Genomic DNA, 18,512 nt, shown 5'->3' with positions numbered 1-18,512 from the left:
TACATTTTTGTTTGGGAGAACTTCTTTTCCTTTTGAGGATTCAGTTGTGTTATTGTGGAGAATGAAAACGAGGTAAAATTCATCCCTCTTTACTTCATTAAAATCTGCATTATTGCCTTCAGGGGGAGCCTCACCTGTAACGTGATGGTTTTCCCGTCTCCAGTCCCTCTTCCTCATATTTTGTGGTCATCACCTACTTTACAAGTGTTAGCCATGGTAATTAGTCTACAGCACAAGTCACCTGGGGAGCCGCTCCCTAACCCTCTCAGTTAAGATGTTGGCCATCACAAGGTCAGAACAGGCAGGTAGGCACCATATCCTGCTGATAAGGTTCAGTGTGTCTGCCAGCCCCTTGCTCTGCTCTGAAACCCCAACATCTGGGCAGTTGAAGAATGCCAGAGATCACCATAGTTGGCTCACGTGTGCTCTCCAGGCACTGCTGAGTCCCTGTCTCTGCCCTGCACTCTTATCCTCACCTCCAGCCAACTGTCTATACGAGGTTACCACTGCAAACCTCCGCCATCTTCCGTCTCCTAACACATCAGCCTCATGAGTGGCAGTTGACGTTACAGAAGCCATGAATCTTACACTTACACATATTCCATATCCTCTGCTCTCCTACAGCCTGTGCTGCTCCTGGGTCCTGCAACTACCCACCTAGTACACAGCGCTCTACATGGGGAGACTGCTAATTCCTTACCAGGGCTCTCTCAGCTAACTACCAATGCTTCATTGTCCCTTTTCAGATTTGTTTCCGTCAGAAACCTTCTGTGACAGAGCCTCTCTTTGTCTCCATTTCCCAGCGTCCACTCCCTTCAAATGTGTCACCCATGCATGCAGCCTTTTTGACCAACTCAAACCCAGTTTCTGCCAAGTCACCCCTCACTGACTGTAGTATATGAACCCTAAAGTGTAGGTTAAAGTGTGAGCTAAAGCCTCCTCTCTTTCTCTGGTATTTCACTGCATCACCAGGAAGATGGATGTTACAGTCACCCCTGTCTTTCAGCCAATCAAAATTAGGCAAGATAAATTTGGTTTGCCTCCTTTGAAAGGGGGAAGGGAGGCAGTTGAAGCTATAATGGACATATACTGCTCCAGTTTGCGATGGTTTGAATATGCTCATCTCAGGGAATGGCACTGTTTGGAGGTGTGGCCCTGTTGGAGTAAATGTGTCATTGTGTGTTTGGGCTTTAAGAGACTCATCCTAGCTGCCTGGAAGCCAGTCTTCTTGTAGCAGTCTTCAGAGGAAGATGTAGAACTCTCAGCTCCTCCTGCACCATGCCTGCCTGGATGATAATGGACTGCATCTCTGAACTTATAAGCCAACCCCAATGAAATGTTGACCTTGTAAGAGTTGCCTTGGTCATGGTGTCTGCTCATGGCAGTAAAATCCTAGCTTAGACACAGTTGGTTTGTTTTTCTGGTTCCAGCAATGACAGAATGGACCCTGGGCCTTCTCGTGTCTGTCTGTCTATCTGTCTGTCTGTCTGCCTGCCTGTCTGTTTTTCTTCCTTTTTCTTTTGTCGAAAATATTTTTTTCATATAATATGTTCTGATTATGGTTTCCCTTCTACTCCCCTCATGGCCTTCCCATGCCCCTCCTATCTGGATCTATCCCCTTTCTGTTTCCTTAGACCCAAAACAGGCTTCTAAAGAATAATCATGGGGGGGGGGAGGCGGGGAAAAAAGAATAATCATTAAAAAAATACAGTACGGTAAAAGAGCCAAACAAAAGTACAAGGAAACACATATAGGCACAGAGACACATACTTTTCACACACAGGAATCCCATAAAGACCCCCAAACCAGAGGCCATAACACATGCAAAGAACCCGTAAGATTAAAACAAAAACAGAGACAACCCCCCCACCAAAACACCCAACTTAACATTATGATACAAAGAACCTCCAAACATCTCTACCGTTTTGTATTGGCCACCACGAGAGCCAGCCCTGTCGTGTGTAGAAAGTGACTCTTTGGTGTCCCCCATCCCTTCTGGCTTCTACACTTTTCCCTCCTCCTCTTCCCTGCAGTTCCCTGAGCCCTGAGGGGGAGGAAGCTGGTGGAGACATCTGTATATGCTGAGTTTTCCAAATGTCTCTCACTCTGTACTCTGTCTGGCTGTCTCTGTATCCGTTCCCATCTGCCGCAGGAGGAAGCTTCTCTGATGACGGCTGAACAAGGATGGATCTTGTTCCTTTAGGGAGAATGGGGAGTCGGGGTCTCATGTACCCCAGACTGGTCTTGAACTTGCAGAGTAGCCAAGAGTGACCTTGAACTTGTGTTCCTCCTGTTTGCTCATCTGGAGTGCTGGGATTCTGGATGTGTGTTGCCATGCCCCCATGTCTAATTACTTGTCCAGCTGGCATAGTATAAACCGGGCTAATTAACAGACACGTTCAAGGAAAACATGGCATATGATAAGAGGAAATTGCCAAGCAAATTATTTTCTTCTGCAGGAATCATGTCAGATTCAAGTTAAATTGGGTTTGTGGGTTTTTTTTTTAAAAAGGCGTTCTGGCACCTTGGGGTGAGGATGTCTCTCCGCTTATGAGCCTGTCTGCACACGCCTATGCATTAGCAAACTGCTTGATGCGTGCTGCTGGAGTTAACACAGCATATTTGATGGACCTGTCATGTCTGGAAGCAGGAGCTTCCTTTTCTGGGGCTCAAGGCACGTAGCTGCTTGCTTCAGTTCGCTTCTTCCTTCCCAAAAGGCTTAGCGCATCGAGGAGAATGACAGCTCGTTTTTCAAGAACTTGGACGCGTCGGGGTTGGCAAGAAGGAGCCTGCCTCCTTCATGAAGGCCGCCTCCCTGGTGCTTGATTCAGTTTCATTTAACCACACAAACATTCAGCATTTGACCAGGCAGGATGCCCTAGAGAAGTAGCGCAGTTATATATTACGGAAATATCCACGAAGCAAAGTACTATTGTGAGAGATGCTTGAAGTGCTAAGTGGGAGTGTCCCCGGGGGGATGCTCTGAGGCTGGGGGATGAGGTGTTACACCTCTGCACAATGCTGTAGTCAGATCATCTGCCTCTTCCTCTGGGTGAGGAGGGAACTCACCCTGAAGCTCGTTCCCAGCTGGAAAATGGATGCGTCTGTTACCCTGTGTCAAGGAGTTAGGCTGAGGATGACATTAAATGCTTTGTGTGCATTTCCTTAAGGCGGCATGGGCTTGGCAAGCATTAGGCTCTTTTGCTTTGTCACTGAAAAGACATAGGCAAGGAAGGGTGAGCTGGGGACCACCCCAAGGGAAGCAGTGTCTGAGAGAGCAGAATGGGTGGGTGAGCCTGGGCTTTGGAGCCCTGTCTCTTGGGTCCAAACACTGTTTCTATTGCAGAGGAGTTGGTGTTAGGTCCAAGCCTCGGATCCCTCATTGTTCTAGGAGGCTAATGAGAATACCTTTGCCTTAGTCCTTCCCTGACGAACAAAAGCCTTAGCTTTTTTGAGGCAAGTAGAACTGTGCCTGGCATACACGGAACAGCCAATCAGCACTAGCCAGCTCTTTTTAGCCTGATGAGCTATTCATCAGGAAGGGCCATGGCCAGAGTGTGTGTCACGGATGCCCCAAACACAGGAAACTAAGCCTGCCTTCACAAGTTGAGCAAACTCTTGAGACTCAGAATGCTCCAGAATCTTGGTGAGCCTTGATATAATGTCCTCAGTGGAAAATTCCACAACGAGGAACTTTGTTTCATGCACACACAAAAAACCATATTTTTAGATTTTGCTAAGCTACCCCCAGCCAGCGTGTAAACGTAGATGATGACACCCACGTGAATCTTGGGTTTGGTTTACTCCCACCCCTAAGACGTTTTATGCTGGACATGCAAATATGTCTAGACCCCAAATCTATACATTCCGGAACCGTTTAGATGAAGCTATTCAAACCACACTGAGGTAAATGGATCTTTCAGGTCTGAGGAATAGCCCACACTGTTGAACTGAGTGTCCTGCTCAGTGGTTTCTTTGCAGAAGATAAAGGGCAGAGATGGCCTGTCTCCTTAGACTCCCTGTTCTTCGGTTGATGCACGGAGGCTGTCTCAATTCCACCATGGTTTCTAGTGCCATCTTGGAAAGGTGGCCACCCTGGAGCTTCTGTCAACAAAGGACATGACTGCTTCTTCCTCTCTGGTGACTGAAGATGTGATCATAGCCTGGCTAACAGAGAGATGTCTTAGTGGCAAGAGTTCTCAGGAGTGGTTAAGTCTCACCTCCACAAAATAGTGACGGGGGAATTTGGGCTCAGGGATAAAGGCTATGCATGGACAGGCCCCGCTTGGGTGATGTCCAGAGGCTGACTGGCAAGAGGATGGTCCCCAGAAGAGACCCCAGAGGAGGTCTGAGAGGATCATGAGCCCCCTCTCCAAATGTAATCTCCGGCTGACTGGCATGTCTCAGGGTAACACCCATCCTTTGAATTACAGCATGGAGTAAATGACTGGTGGTTGGGATTAATACTTTCCTTTCTGTAAACCTATTGAGAAAAAAATGCATTCTACTTCATTTACAAGAGAGAAAACGCAAAGAAACTGGGAGACCCATAAGTGTGAGAGTGTACTCGTGTACTGTAGGACTGTAGTGAGGCGGGCCTTACATATTATAAGATATATAATACAGAGATAAGGAAAAGAAAGTTGGGAGACCTTGACTTACTCAGAGGCCCACGGGTTCAGATTGGTATACTGGGTGGTGCTGCCTAGACAGTAGTCAGTAGTCACCATGTGACGAAACATAGCCAAGAAAAACAACCTTAGATAAAGCTCGCTTTGAAAGACTGCAGTCCATAGTCCCTTGGCTCCATTGTCTCTGGGCCTGGGGCATGGTAGAACATGACATCATTCAGTAAAGCAAAGCGGCTTTCCTCATGGAAGCCAGGCATCGGGGAGGGAGCTGGGGACACCATATACCTTTCAGGAACTCCCCATTGACCTTTATCTCCCAGCTAGGCTCTGTTTCCTGACCACTAGCCTGTTACTCAACAAATCCATCAATGGCTATGCCCATGGATGAATACAAGGCTTTGAAAGACCCAGAGCTGAACACTGACACAGGGGTGCCAAGCCTTTAATGTATGATCTCTGTAGACCATTTAATATCTGAGTCATAATACAGTGAGTTTGGATTGTGGGGGCGGGGCTTTGAACTGTGTCCTACCCCTCCGATAACGTTGAGGGGGGCACAGTATTAGAAGAGACAGCAAGCATTTTGAAACTCATCAGCTCAATAGTCTGAATTTAATTGTATGCTGTTCTGGGAGTTGTTGAGAAATGCTTGTTGCACACAACCTGAGGAATTCAAGAGCCTGTGGGTGTTTGCAGCCTCTCCCGCCATGACCAATCCAGAGGCCACACCCATTTCATTGGCAAGTACGGCCCAAGTGCAGTTTCCACAGGTGATCTTAAAGGGGTCTGAATCCCAGTCAACTTGCTCCTTCCACGAGCCTCTTCTCTGGAGCTCACACAATGGAGAAACACATATTCTGATCTTGAGTGAGAGATTCTGAGCTGTGTTCCTAACTCAACAACCAAGAGAAAGATGGGCTGTAAAGAGGAACTGTTTTAGCTAGGGATTTTATTGCCGTGAAGAGACACCTTGACCAAGGCAACTCCTGTAAAGGCTAACATTTAATGGGGACTGGCTTACAGTTTCAGAGCTCCAGTCTGTTGTTACTATGGCGGGAAGTATGGTGCAGTCAGACATAGTGCTGGAGGAGCTGAGGGTTCTACTTCTTGATCCGAAGGCAGCCAGGAGGAGGTTCTGATTCCACACTGGGTAGAGCTTGCCCATAGGAGACCTCAAAGCCTGCCTATGCAATGACCCACTTCCTCCAACAGGGCCACACCTACAAAAAGGCCACACCTCCTAATAGTGCTACTGCCTATGGCCAAGCACTGATACATACAGACCTTTTCAAACCAGCACTGGAACACGCACTGGCACCGAAGAATTTGAAGATTCACACAAATGGTTGTCTTTTCCCTCTGGATGTTCAAGATAGCGACAAGACTCACATCCTCTGGTACTTCAGACTGTTCGGCATAAAAGAACCAGGCATAACCAATGACCATTCACATACAATCACAGAGAATGAGCATTTGGCGATGAGAAAACTTGACCTCAGCATAAAACAAGACGAGAGCAGTATTGTGGCTCGCCGGGAATGGAATGCATGCTTTCTTCCAAGAGAATGAGTCATCACTAGAGATGCTGAAGCAGAGACTTGAGGACCGCTGTCAACTCTTCTGCAGGTGAGACTTCTGCATTGGAAGATGGTGGGATAAAGAGAGGGGTTTGTCCTTGACTGACAACCACCGAGGATGGTTTTGCTCCTTCAATAGCCCAGATCTCTTAAATATTTTAAATGATTTCACAGAAACCCATGGAGTTAAACTCTTCTGTTTGTAAGGTTCTACAAAGCATCTTGGAAGTTATACATCTCAACCTCTTTTTTCTTTCTTTCTTTCTTTCTTTCTTTCTTTCTCTCTTTCTTTCCTTCTTCTTTTTCCTTTCTTCCTTCCTTTCTTCTTTCTTCCTTTCTTCTTTCTTCCTTCCTTCCTTCTTTCTTTCTCTTTCCTTCTTCTTTTTTCCTTTCTTCCTTCCTTTCTTCTTTCTTCCTTTCTTCTTTCTTTCTCTCTTTCTTTCTTTCTTTCTTTCTTTCTTTCTTTCTTTCTTTCTTTCTTTCTTTCTTTCTCTCTTTTATAGGTAATGAGGCCATGGCACAGTTGCTAGTTGCTTTTAAGGTCACATTGTTGGCAAGGTGTAGGTGGAATTTTGCTGACTTAATGATTCCTTTTTCTCACCATCCTTCTCCACCCCAATCCGTTCCAACCCCCTAAGGTAGGAGAGGAAGAAGGACAGAGGAGAAAGGGGGCATTGATCTCAATAGACTAATTCCTGCTGATTAACATCCTTGAGTTCCTTGGGGCAGTGTCCTCCCACCAGCCATTAGCAACCAGTGATTGCAGTGGGAGCAGCGGGGCAGCAGGGGCAAGGACAGGGGCAGCAGCGGCCACCACTCCTCTCGGGGCTCTAGCATTTTAAACCCTCTCAAGAGTCCCCAGAATTCCAAATGTCATACATTTGCAGGACTTATCTGTGGCTGGCAACCTCACGCCCCTGCCAGAACATGAGGCAAGCCATAGTCACCTGCTGAGGACACTCTAAAGCAGCCCCATATCCCATACCCGGGGTTAAAACAAAAACAGATTCCTGCAAGATTCTTGGGATTAAAGAAACCAACATTTCCACTATAGCAGGGGATAGAGCAGCAACATGAGCCTATGATCTGTAACTCCATTGTGAGCTCTTTCTGTCTGTTCTCCCCTGTCCTAACAATCCTAGACATACACCACATTGGTGACACTCCCAGGCCATGGCCCTGATTTGTTGGGAGCACGAAATTCCTTGTGCCGACAGATCCTCAGGGAAGCCAGGAGTGCTAAGCTCATGGAATTGTCTTCTACAAAGGAAAGAATGTAAACCCCATTCTTCCATCCAGAGGGCTGGGCATTGTGGGTAATTAACAGCCTGGCAATCTGTGTTATCTCTTGGGCCTGGTCTTATCAAGCTCTCACAACCAGAACCACGGTTAGCTAGTCTAAACAACCTTCACATTGCCGGTACAGCCAGGGGCTCCCTAAAAGTCTGAACTACCCTTACTTTATCTGTATAGCTCCCCTGAACTCCCACAACCAGGACCTTGATGCTATCTATCTGTGTGAACGAGACCAAGCCAGATCTTTCCTTAGGCTCTGAAATCTCTAGAGCCCATCTTCTTGGAACAAATGGCATGGTCTCTGAGTGCCGATGTAATTATGCCTCCTTGTGCACAGGGGGCTGTATTACACCAGAAAACCTTTTCCCCCCAGTCGGTACCAGGTTTAAGTATGCTTGCAATAAATCACCTGGTGTGAGAGACTCAGTCTAAGACAGGCTGAGTTTTCATTTTCAACTCTTCACAGATCATTTCACTGCTGGCTGTGACACCTGGAGGGATGCCTCCCCCAACCCCCTACCCCCTCACACTGATTATGTCATTGCTGTGATTAAAAAATGTTCAAAAGCTACCTGTGTTCTTTGAAGACATACTTAGAGTTTTCTATGGCAACATTTAAGACTAGATCTTGGGGCCAGAAGGACGGCTCAGTGGTTAATAGTACTGCCTGCTCTTGAAGAGGCCTGGGTTTCATTCCCAGCAAACGCATGACAGCTCATAGTCACCTGTGATTCCAGTTCCAAGGGGTTTGATGACCTCTTCTGGCCTCCTCAGGAACTGGCCAATCCACAGTATGTATTTATGTACACACACACACACACACACACACACACACACACACACATACACACACACATATGATTAGTTCTGCTTGATTTTATCTCGCACTATGAAGTCTCGATCCTATTTCTCCACTCTACATTCTCTCCATTTAAATATGGTTGGTTTGATGAAAAATAACTGCAATTTTCAGACTAATTCTTGCCACGTTGCCACGTTTTTCTTTTGTAGGGTTTCCTGGTCATCTGGAGTTGAACAGCATGGGACAAGCCTCCGTTTAACAAGTTGGTGTTGCGGCAATTTCTTACTGCGTTTAGAGAAAAACCAGTGTCTTTCCGAGGGTGTGTACAGTCAGCCTCAAAGGCTGATGCTTTCTTCCATCGCCACGCCCTGTGCGCCTCCCTCACCTCGTTTAGGGGCTGGATTTCGTGACCCACTTTTAATAGCTTTTAATAGCTTCAGTGCAAACGAGGAGGAATTACTTCTATGAGTCGGTTATAAAAAGACTGCACCTTCTAACTCTGGGAGCTCTCCCAGTTGCTCTTGCTCTGGGAAGCACGCTGCCATGCTATAAAAAAAAAAAAAAAAAAAAACTTTTGGAGAGACGTATGTGGCAAGAGAAATGATACCTCTGTCAGACAGACAGACGGCAAAGACCCGAGGCCTGCCAAAAGCCCTGAGATTGATTTAACGTCAGCCACCTTCACTTCAGCCTTAGGGGACCCTGAACCTAAAGCACCCACTACTTAGATCCCTCCTTGCGAAACGGAGGGGGTAGAATTGATTGTTTTGAGCTGTGAACCCGGAGGGCAGATTTGTCACTCAGTGGTGGATGAGCGGGCCCAGTAGGAGGACCTTTACTTTAATCTTCATGACTTAGCTTACAGTTCTATGAGTCAGTCGGGTTATTGTCTTGGCACGGGCGAGTTCTTTTCTGATCCTCCCTGAGCGCTTTAGGGATCTGCGGCAAACTATTGATTTTGAGGGTGACTTTACGACCCTGGATGGCTCTATGCACACCTAACGGCTAGTGCTCGCTGGCTAGTGGTCACCACCCCACCCCAGTCATCTGACACCTTCAACAACTTTAACATGGTGGTTCCTGTTCTCCTGGGGTGTGTCTTGGTGTTGCCAACACAGCGAGAAGGGGAGCACCAACATAGAAATGCTCTGCCAGCTCCTGCTTATACCTGGGCTGCTGACGGCCTATTTGTCAAAGTGAGTCACATGACCAACACAGACTCAAAGTGTGGGGATACATACTAACCCTCATTAAAGGGGGATATGCTATGTCACACTATACAAATGAAGAGAATGAGGGGGAAATTTGGGGGGTTCGTTTAAATAATCTACCATACAGAGAAAATCTGAAGAAAATAACAAATAGTGTTTCATATTTCCTTCTATTTCCTAAGACAATCCAAGTATCCCCAAGCACTTAAGAATAAACTGGGAAGGGCCCATAGAAAAGGAAACCAGGCTGCTCGTCTGTCCTAAGTGTGTGCAGGTCTCCTGGTGATTCATCACTCAGCTTTAGTGCTGACAGGAGCTTGTGGAGGGAGCTGGGAGCCTCTGTGACTCTCTCGGGAACCATACGTGCTGTCCTCACTTCCTCTCAGGTTTTACATTGTTACCTGATCAGTTTTCTCTTCTGGCTTCTTGTTCAACCTCTCAGGTGCTCACACGGGTTCCCCGTCAGTCCTCTCCACGTGACCAGGCTGGCTTCCACTCTACGCAGCGGCATCTCTGTTTCATATCCATGACTACTGGGACAGTAGGTTCCAGCCACCTCTAGAGGAGCGGACCAATGAAATAGTTTTTCAACTCACCCTAAGGGGCAGGGTGGGGGAGGGGAGGGAAGAAGCAACATAAGTGACATTCAATATATTTCTCTAACCTTGTAAAGGCAAGGTTTCCTTTAACTCTCCACCCCCAGCCCCCTTTCTAAATACTTATTTATTTTACGTGCGTGTGTGTGTGTGTGTGTGTGTGTGTGTGTGTGTGTGTGTGTTGTGTGAGAGTGCGTGCTCGGGCTGGAGAGATGGCTCAGCAGTTAAGGGCACTGACTGCTCTTCCAGAGGTCCTGAGTTCAAATCCCAGCAACCACATGGTGGCTCACAGCCATCTGTAATGAGATCCGATGCCCTCTGCTGGTGTGTCTGGAGATGGCTACAGTGTACTCATACACATAAATCTTTAAAGAAAATGAAAATAGCGTGTGTGTGCGTCTCGTCTGCAAGTGTGTCTGTGTACTACTTGTATGCCTGGTGAGTGAAAAGGCAAGAAGACACCGTCAGAACCTCCTGGAAATCACTAGTGACTGTAAGCCACCATGAGGATGCTGAGAACTGAGCCTGGGTCCTCTGCAAGAATGGTAAATACCTTTAACTTTAGCCCTGCAGAAAGACTCTTATAGGATATCCACATAGGTCACACTGTATAAGCAAGACGGTAAACATATAGATTAAATAGAATCTGTAAAACAAAAATGATATGGAATCCAACATAATAGCTATGTTTTGGATAATGTATGCTGCATATTTTATAAGCTTGTTATGTGCCGGACTTTTGTGTGCTGTTTAATTACAAAATGCAAGATAAAGTGTTTGTACACTTCCAGAAGGTGACGCCTAGCTGGTAGTTTCTTGTTCATCAGTCCACATCTGCTTCTAATACCTTACCAAAGCCACCAGCATTCCCTAGGACACTGCAGACCTTTGAAGGACCCAGCCTTCCTCCCTCACCCCATCCCTTCGTGTCAGTTGCCAATGCCAAAGGGCATTCTCTACCCGGGAACCCTCTGGTTACGCTGGCCTGGGCATCAGGTAGGAGAGCTTCATTCTCCTCCCTGTTCTCCACTGCAGATTCCTCAGTGTCACCCGGGCCCTGCAGCAGGCCACCTGCGCAAACCTGGCTTCCCTCTCTGACTTCACTCCCTGTGGGATCAGCAGATTCCCCTGGCAGAAGCAGCTCTCCTCCTTCCTGTGGACCCTCGCCCCCTCCTAGTCTATCCTCAGTCCTTCCCATCAGTTCCTAATACCTAGAAACAGATTCTACCCCAGATCCCCAGAGCCCACGCCTGCCAGGGACTCAGAAGCACTCTGTCCAAGGCAATCCACACCAACACTAAGACCAGGGACAGCAACGGGAACCAAAGAACACCTAAGCATGGAGACGTGTGTGTGTGTGTGTGTGTGTGTGTGTGTGTGTGTGTGTGTGTAATGTGTGTGTATGTGTGTGTATGTGTGTATGTAGAGTGTGTGTGTGGTGTGTGTGTATGTGTATGATGTATACAATGTATACAGTGTATACAATGTATATAATGTAGATGATGTTTACAATGTGTATGTATATGTGTATATGTACATGTACATGTATATGTATATATCCAGAATTACAATCATCCCAAACTGAGGTTCCTGGACACCAGCATAAAAACACAATAATATCCAGGACATTGTGGCTCCACCGGAACCCAGAAGCCCCATTAATGAGGACCCAAGAAATGTAATGGAACTGACAAGACAAGACCTTCAAAGCATCTATTATGAACATGTTCAAGGTCTTTAAAAGGGATACGGTGAAAACACAGACGCGTACTGGAATGAAATGAAGGAAGCCACTCAAGACACGGAAGCAGAAATAGACTCACTGAAGGAAACCAAACCTTGGGGAAACTGGGCGTGAAAACTTTAGGAAGGAAAAAATAGAGCAAAGCCCCACCAGCAGAAATCGAAAGATGTCAAGGAGGGTTGGGCACAGCAGACAAGATGGACGAAATGGACAGCCCAGTTGTGTTAGTCAGGGTTTACTGCTGTGAACAGACACCATGACCAAGGCAACTCTTACAAGGACAACATTTCATTGGGGCTGGCTTACAGATTCAAAGGGTCAGTCCATTATCATCAAGGTGGGAACATGGCAGTATACAGGCAGGCATGGTGCAGGAGGAGCTGAGAGTTCTACATCTTCATCTAAGGCTGCTATCTGAATACTAGGATGAGGGTCTTAAAGCCCAAGCCCACAGTGACACACCTACTCCAACAGGGCCACACCCCCTCATAGCGCCACTCCCTGGGCTGAGCATAAACAAACCATAACACCAGTCAAAGAAAATCTTAAATTAAAAAAAAAAAACAAAAACAAACCAGATACTCAGGAAATCTGAGACAGTATGAAAAAGACCAGTTCTATGAATACTAGGAATAAAGAAAGAAGAAACCCAACTAAAAGGCACAGAAAACATCTTCAACAAAATCATAGATAGAAAACACAACTAACCTAAAGGAGGAGGCACCTATCAAAGTACAAAAACATACAGAACACCAGGAAGAAAGTCACCCAGCACATTATAATCAATTAAATGTACAGGGCAGAGAAGGACTATTAAAGGCTCAAGGGAAAAGGACCAAGCAACATGTAAAGGCAAACCCATTAGAATAACACTTGACTTCTGAATGGAGACTCTAAGACCCAGAAGTGTCTGAAGAGGTGCTCTACAAACTCTGAGAGACCACAGATGCCAGCCCAGACCACTATACCCAGTCAAACTATCAATCACAATAGATAGTAAAAGAAAACCATTCCACGAGAAAAGCCAAATTCAAGTAGTATCTATCCACAAGTCCAGCTCTACAGAGAGCACTGGAAAGCTTCGATCCAGGAAGCTTGCCATATCCAAGAAAAAGGGGAATAAGTAATCCCCGGCCAGCAAGTCAAAAGAGAAAACTCGAAGCGTAACAACCAAATAGCAGGAAGCGGTAAACACTTCTCATTGATAACTCTTAACATCAATGGTCTTAATTCCCCCCAACAAAAAGACACAGACTAACAGAAGAGATTTGAAAACAGGATCCATCCTTCTACTACCTAAGAACCACACTTTAACATCAAGGACAGACATCACCCCAGGGTAAAAGAATGAAAAAAGATGTGCTTTGTCTGGACACTTTTTCCTTACAGATATTTTGCTTATACATTATTGCTTCTGATTTTATCTTACGGACCCTCTGTGTGTGCAAATGTGTGTGTGCAAATGTGTGTGTCAGCATCTGTTTGCATTTCTCATGCTTTTCTTTTATGTGTTTGTTTTATCCTATTCTGACTTCTTTGTTTTTGTTTTGATCTAAATTTAATTTACTATTATCATTATTTTTTCATGCTTGTGTTCTAAGGAGAGAGGCGGGTGTGAATTTGGATGGGTGAAACATAAGGATGACCTGGGAAGATTCGAGAGAGGGGAAACCTTAATCAGAATATACTGCATGAAAAAAAATCTATTTTCAATTTTTTAAAGGTCATGGAGCTAATATTGTATAAAAAAAAAACCCCAATATCACAGAGAACCGTTCTTGTTTTCCACAACTGTACAATGTTTTGTCTCAGATTCCGTTTTAAGGAGGGGGGATCTGGTTCTCCGGATCCGGAGCTTGCCCAGGCTCACTCAGCCAGCAAATGACATAATCAGAAACATATTCTCCTCTCACGCCAAATCACATCCCTTGCATCTACTTCATGGCATTCCATTACAGTCGCTTTCCCTGCAGCCCCTCACAGCCGTTTTATTTCTTATGTATGGAAAACACGGGATCCAGCCCATGAGAACAGCCTGGGAGAAACACAATCTCCGAGTTTTTTTCCCCTCTGTTCCTTGCAAATTGAAGAGGTCAGATTAAAATATCTGTCCGTGAATTAGACCAGCAGACATTTCGAGTGTATGAAAAAACTCACGAAGACAAACACACCGTGATAATTAAAAAATCAACCCTAAAGAATAATCAGGAAATGCCCTTGTTGTCGGAGAAGTTCTATTTACCACTTTCGCTAGCCCAAACACATTTGCGCGTTTATGGCCTATGTTGTCTTAAACTTAGGCTGCTGTGGGCTCCTCTGAGAATTATCTCGGCATTTGTGTGGTGTTTCATATCTTCACACAATACTTTAAAGCACGTGTAGTTTACCTTGTTTTGTGAACACGGAACTGAAGCGCAGCAAGGTTATGAAATGCTCTTGAGGTTGCACTGCTCGCAGGCTCAGCAGGCAGATCGGCGCTCCGAGGGGCTTCTGAGGGATGACGTAAGGCAGTGTTTCCCAGCATGCACCGCACCACGCCAGCCTTGCGAGATGCTCCACACACAAAAAGTTGATCCAATCCCCAAATAAATTTAAGTTACTGCATATTAGTGTACATCCATCGAAGTGAGCTATTAGAAAGTGATGACGTGGGTTAGCCCGCAGATCATACAGATGAATGGACTGATAGCCAGAAATTCGAAGTATATAAAATCACACGGTGGCTGATGTGCGGACAACAAAAAGAGCCCAGATCTCCAAACCCCAGCATGATGCTCTTTTCCATTCCTCACATAGATCCCCGTGCTTAAATGTTTACCTAGTAGAGAAAAACGTTGTCTAAGTTAATACTCAAACCAGAAGCATAATTTGAATAAAAATTTTACTTTAAAAGGGAGAGAGAAAATACCGTCCTTTGTTTTTAATTCACCTCTGTGAATTAAACCATGCAGGTGATAACAGCTAGCGCTCACACATGTCGAAACTGACACTTTCTAAAGCTCCGTCTAAGGCTTTTTACAGAGGTGGAAGATGAATGAGTTCACAGCTGAACTCATTCTAAGGCTCTCAAAAATATGGAGAGGCGAGACCATGATTTAAAGTTGAGTCAGCCTGAGCCCAGACCTGTGCATAACAATCCTAAATGTGCTCTCATTTCTGGGGAAGTCCCTGTAGAGGGATTTTAATCCAGCAACCTGGCTGCTCTGGCAAGGGATTGCGTTGAAAGAACTTCTAGGTCAGTGCGATCCTGCTGGAATGCAGACGTGCCCTTAGTATACACCTTTAATCCCTCTGGCTGAAATACAGACACACCCGTAGAGGTAAGATTAGTTTGTAGAAGGAAGAAGCCATGTTTGAAAGTGATGTCTAATTGAAGGGAAAGGAGCAAATCAGAGAAAGACTTGAGAGAATAAGTAAAGATAGGACACATCCAATTTTCATGAGAACAGCACGGGGGGGGGGGGGAGAGACAGAGAGAGACAGAGACAGAGAGACAGAGACAGAGAGAGAGAGAGAGAGAGAGAGAGAGAGAGAGAGAGAGAGAGAGAGAAGAACACAGTTTTACCTGGACAGTTTTGTAGAGAGAACAGCCTAGACGCAGGTGAAGACAGAATGAGATAGAGAAGAAGAAGAAGAAGAAGAAGAAGAAGAAGAAGAAGAAGGAGGAGGAGGAGGAGGAGGAGGAGGAGGAGGAGGAGGAGGAGGAGGAGGAGGAGGAGAAGAAGAAGAAGAAGAAGAAGAAGAAGAAGAAGAAGAAGAAGAAGAAGAAGAAGCCAGAAGATTAGAACAGATTGCCAAAGTTAGTATGAGGCCAGGCAGAGCAGTTCAGCCAGAAGCTGAAAGAAGTCAGTTTGAATCAGTCATCTTGGAGAGATGTTTCGAGCCAGGACAGCTGAGTTGAATCAGACAATCACAGTTCAGAAAGAACTAGAAAGGGTGAGCTTACTCAACAGTAGGTCTCTAAGATGACATTTACATCTGAGGAATGAAAGTTACTTTTACAGAGCCCCATACCCCTCTCTTCCTCTGGTATCGTGGCTACAGCAGTGATTGAACTTAGAGACAAAGGCGGCTCACACAGCAGAAGCAAAACTATCAAACCTAGCTCAGGACTGAGGCGGCTGACCACAAACACAGGATGTATGTACATGGAAAGGAAAGGTAGGTCATGACAAGTGTGGGGCAGACACACACCTCTGCTTTGTCAATGCCTTCAGTTCCCTAATTTGTATTTTAAAAAATTAGGACCAAAGCAGTCCTGGTTTTAGTCCAGAAGCAGTCTTTAACTAAAACCAAAATAGCAATCACTTTCTGGAGACTTCCTGGGAGAATAGGTTCAAGCTAGAGAAGACGCTGGCACATACCAGGGCTTGAAATCTACAGCATGCTGACAGCCTCTGCTCGTGCACTTGATACTGGGTGTCGTCTGAAGCCCTGTAGAAATGCCATCTTACCACTGGACAGCTTCAGCCCTAGGACAGTGGTTCTCAACCTCCCTAATGCTGAAACCCTCTAATACAGTTCCTCATGTTGTGGATCTGTAAAATTATTTCATTACTACTCCATGCCTGTAATTTTGCTACTGTTAAGAATTGTAATGTAAGTCTGTGTTTTCTGATGGTCTCAAGTAACCCTTGGGAAAACCACCTCAAGTGGTCCACAGGTTGAAAACCACTGCTCTAGAAAGTCCTCTGACTGCACTCAGTGTCTCCCAAAGGCAAGGCTTGCTTTTGGCAACCAAACTACTATAGAGTTTAGCAAAAGAGACTCTATTGCTGGGTATCTTTACAATGACTGAATAATACTGAAATGAATTCTTTTTACAATATATACCCTATTGGTCTAATACTTGCTGAAACCGTGTGTCACTCCAGCTTCCAGGGATCTGACGTCCTTATCTGGTCTCCAGTTGTACCTGCACTTAAGTGCATGCACACATCCCCCCCCTCACACACACACACACACACACACACAGAGTCACATACTCACACAGTCACTCACACACTCACACTCGCTCTCTCACACACACTCACACTTTCACACACTCACACTCTCTCACACACACTCACACTCTCTCACACACACTCACACTCTCTCACACTCACACTCACTCTCTGACACACACTCACACTCTCTCACACACACTCACACTCTCTCACACTCACACTCACTCTCTGACACACACTCACACTCTCTCACACACACTCACACTCTCTCACACACACTCACACTCTCTCACACACACTCACACACACATAGTCACACACTCACACTCGTTCTCACACACACACTCACACATGCACTCACACACTCACATTTTTACACAATCACACTCACACACACACTCATACACATACTCACACACACTCACACTCTCTCTCTCACACACACACAGTCACACACTCTCTCACACACAGAGGCACATGCATGCACATAATTAAAAAATAATGGGCTCAGTCTTTTAAAGCACTGACTGGCACAGTTTTGAGGTATGGTAATAGGATGGACTAAGACACAATCCCGTAGCACAGGGTTGAGATCAGCCTGCACGCTGCTCTCATTCGTCCATGTTGAGTAGAACATGGACTTTTCATGCTCTGTCTTGCCCAAAAGCAGCGGTTCTCAATCTGTAGGTCCCAACCACCTTAGCAAATCTCTGTCTCCAAAAATATTTCTAGTATGATTCATCTCGGTATCGAAACTACAGCTATAAATTATCAATGAAAATTACTTTATGGGTGGGGTCACCACAATGTGAGGAACTGTATTAAATGGACACGGAGTTAGGAAGGCTGAGAGCTACTACCCCAGAGACTCCATTTTGCCAGTAGATGTTGCTCTGTTTTTGGGGACGTGGGAATGATACCATCTTCCCGACACCAGCCGCCCAGCACAAAGAAGCAGGTGACTTATTCCTGGAAGTTAAAAGGCTGCCACCCTGCAGACTCAGGGTGATTGACACTGTACATGGGCGTATTACATGGGTGTATCAGGAAAACGAGGCCCAAGAACTTATTGGACTCACCAGACCAAGAAGGGCTGGATGGGAACTCTTTCACTTCATAAAGCGATGGACACCTAACCCCGAGATGGCAACGGCCCCTACGGATCTGTCCATTGGCTCCCTGGTGCGTGCCTCAAGCAGAGAACTCTGGATCACACCTAGCTTGCTTAGATCCCCATTGCTGATAGGGTCTACTCAAGTACCACCTCCCTCCTGTCCTTGCTCTTCATCTCTCTGGACCTGCCGTCCATCCACCCACCCATTCCTTCATCTGCTTCCAGCCCTGCCCTTGCACCCCTAGATCTGGGCTCAACTCCACAGTTACACCCTCAAGTCTGACTAGCGATGGCTTGACATGAAGCCAGCACAGTTCCCGAAGCTTCCTCATTCTCTTTTGTTCGTTTGTTTCCCCTGAGATGGGGTTTCTCTGTGTAGCCTTGGCTGTCCTGGAACTCTCTCTGTAGACCAGGCTGGCCTCGAACTTGGATATCTGCCTGCCTCTGCTGCCTGAGTGCTGGGATTACAGGTATGAACCACCACTGCCCGGCTTCTGCTTCTTATAAATACAGATTTTACACACACACACACACACACACACACACACACACACACACACACACTTACTCCGTGATTTACAATGTATCATCTGAG

General features: G+C 45.9%; 1 long non-coding RNA gene across 4 annotated transcripts in view; it reads right to left on the bottom strand.

The window, feature by feature from the left end:
* The window catches only part of LOC108351545 (uncharacterized), a 67,432-nt gene that overhangs the window by 12,425 nt on the left and 36,495 nt on the right, over window positions 1-18,512 (bottom strand). For 3 of the 4 annotated variants that reach the window (XR_005487379.2, XR_010053061.1, XR_010053062.1), the window contains exons 3-4: window positions 14,245-14,675; window positions 9,919-10,114 (exon numbers count right to left, since the gene is read on the bottom strand). This is a non-coding gene — a long non-coding RNA (uncharacterized LOC108351545). Of the gene's footprint in view, window positions 1-6,639; window positions 8,853-9,918; window positions 10,115-14,244; window positions 14,676-18,512 lie in introns of those variants that run through there. The other variant, XR_010053063.1, reaches the window with a different exon arrangement.

The sequence above is a fragment of the Rattus norvegicus genome, chromosome 7, assembly GCF_036323735.1.
Source record: "Rattus norvegicus strain BN/NHsdMcwi chromosome 7, GRCr8, whole genome shotgun sequence".
NCBI lineage: Eukaryota > Metazoa > Chordata > Mammalia > Rodentia > Muridae > Rattus > Rattus norvegicus.
This window is presented reverse-complemented; position numbering and strand designations above follow the sequence as displayed.